Source organism: Pongo pygmaeus, chromosome 6, assembly GCF_028885625.2.
Source record: "Pongo pygmaeus isolate AG05252 chromosome 6, NHGRI_mPonPyg2-v2.0_pri, whole genome shotgun sequence".
In the NCBI taxonomy this organism is placed as follows: Eukaryota; Metazoa; Chordata; class Mammalia; order Primates; family Hominidae; genus Pongo; species Pongo pygmaeus.
This window is the reverse complement of record NC_072379.2, coordinates 16731990-16734367: the sequence shown is the minus strand read 5'-3', so window position 1 is coordinate 16734367 and position 2378 is coordinate 16731990. Positions and strand designations below refer to the sequence as shown.

At 46.4% G+C, this 2378-nt stretch overlaps 1 non-coding gene across 1 annotated transcript; it reads right to left on the bottom strand.

The window, feature by feature from the left end:
* Positions 1-284: 284 nt before the first annotated feature.
* On the bottom strand, positions 285-391 carry LOC129041753 (U6 spliceosomal RNA). The gene has a single exon (XR_008503909.1). It is a non-coding gene; the product is annotated as a U6 spliceosomal RNA (small nuclear RNA).
* Between the last annotated feature and the right edge of the window lie 1987 nt (positions 392-2378).

The following is a 2378-nucleotide window of genomic DNA, read 5'->3' as shown; positions in this document are numbered from 1 at the left end:
CTAACTCCATTTTTGTTTAAGGGACCTGTACTCATTCCTGCACATAGCCTAGGATAATTTTAGAACACTGGGATAATAACGCACACACAGCAATCATGTAGTTTTAAAAACTAACTCTGGGATTAAGGGAGAAGTATGTAAACAACTAGCTGTTTTGTTGTAAAATTTATATGAGCATTGTGACATGACCAAGGACGGAGAAGTTTCCAACCTCCTTGGACCCTCACTAGTGCCCAGATGTCTGCTGTGGTCGGTTACCTCTTTTTAAAATTTAAATTATTTTTTAAAATGTGGAATGCTTCAGGAACTTGCATGTCAGCTTTGCCCAGGGGCCTTGCTATTTTTCTCTGTACTGTTCCAATTTTAGTATATGTGCTGCCGAAGCAAGCACTGTCAGTTACATCTTGATCCTAGCCGCCCGCCTTCCCCCTGCTCTTAACATAAAAAGAGCCTAAAACTGGTTGTGACTTAAGATGGTACTTTGGGATGATAGTCCACCATCTTCTTGCTTTGCTTGCTCTCCAACTAAACCAGCTTTTCTTCCCACAAATTCTTGTCTCTTATATAAGGCTTTCAAGTGGTCAGAAGCTGAACCCTGGTTCGGTTACAGAGCAAGGCTGTGTTAGGTTTCTTCTCGTGTATGTGGCCTCTGTAGGGGCTGTGCATGGTCTTGCCTCTCATACTGCATGCTTTCCACACCCTGGAGTCCTATGGCTCCCACCATTTTCTCTATTCCCTCGATCCATATGTACCTGCCTGCCTTCCCGAGGCATGTTGTTCTCCCATCTCTGCCTCTTGGCCTAGATTCCTCTTACTGATCCCCAGATCTCCCCCACACTATATCCCATCAGGGAAGTGGTTCATGGTTGCCCAGGCCAGGCCAGACTCTTCTCTTAAAAATTTCCAGAGGCCAGGTGTGATAGCTCATGCCTTAATCCCAGCACTTTGGGAGGCTGAGGCAGGAGGATTTCTTGAGATCAGGAGTTTGAGACCAGCCTGGGCAACATAATTACACCCCATCTTCACAAAAAATTTAAATATTAGGCCAGGCGTGGTGGCTCACGCCTGTAATCCCAGCACTTAGGGAGGTCAAGGCAGGTGGATAACAAGGTCAGGAGAGCAAGACAATCTTGGCCAACATGGTGAAACCCCGTCTCTACTAAAATACAAAAGTTAGCCATGCGTGGTGGTGCGTACCTGTAATCCCAGCTACTTGGGAGGCTGAGGCAGGGGATTCACTTGAACACGGGAGGTGGAGGTTACAGTGAGCTGAGTTAGCACCACTGCATTCCAGCCTGGTGACAGAAGAAGACTCTGTCTCAAAGGCCAAGGGAGGAGGATCATTTGAGCCCAGGAGTTTGAGGCTGCAATGAGCTATGACCTTGCTACTTCACTCCAGCCTGGGTGACAGAGGGAGACCCTGTCTAAAAAAAGGGGAAAAAAAAAGAAACTCTCAAAGAAGTGAGTTCCTTCCCTTCATGACACTGACAGCAGTTTGTACATACATCAGCTGCAAGATAATTGGACTAACCTCCTCTGGACATCACTTCAAAAGAGCAGCAGCGACTATATTTTGTGTATCTTTTTTTAAATCAATATCATGTCTTCACACTTAATGCATAGTGGCAGCTTAGCAACCGTTCTTCAGTGAATGAATGAATGAACGTCTCTTTTCAAACTGCTGTGCTCTATGTTGTGGCTTCTTTTTCAAGATAATTTGCTTGTTCTATTGGGAACACATCTTTTTTTTTTTTTTTTTTTTTTTTTTGAGACAGACTCTTACTCTGTGGCCCAGGCTGGAGTGCAATGGTGAGCTCTTGGCTCACTGCAACCTCTGCCTCCTAGGTTCAAGTGATTCTCCTGCCTCAGCCTCCTGAGTAGCTGGGATTACAGGCATGAACCACCATGCCCAGCTAATTTTTTTTTTTTTGTATTTTTAATAGAGATGGGGTTTCTCCATGTTGGCCAGGCTGGTCTCGAACTCCTGACCTCAGGTGATCCACCCCTCTTGGCCTCCCAAAGTGCTGGGATTACAGGCCACAGGGAACACATCTTCTGATGGAGAGAGATTTAGTTGAATTCAGGGGATCAGGGGCTTTTTAAGAGACTGGGAAATAAGGAACAAGGCATGCGATTTTCAGAGATGTCGCCTTCTTCCTGGGATGCACAGGTTGGGTGCAGTGGATTAAACTCCTTGGGGATCCTGTGGATTGGGGATGGAGATACAGATTAGTGTGTACTCGCCTGAGCCAAAAACTGAGGACAGTCTTCCCATGTGGTAGCTGCCGCAGGGGATCTGGGCTGATTTCCCTGAGCAGGCAGGAAAGAGGCAGTTGGCCCTGGCGGGTGGCAGGTGGAATATCTAAGCTGCAAAGCTG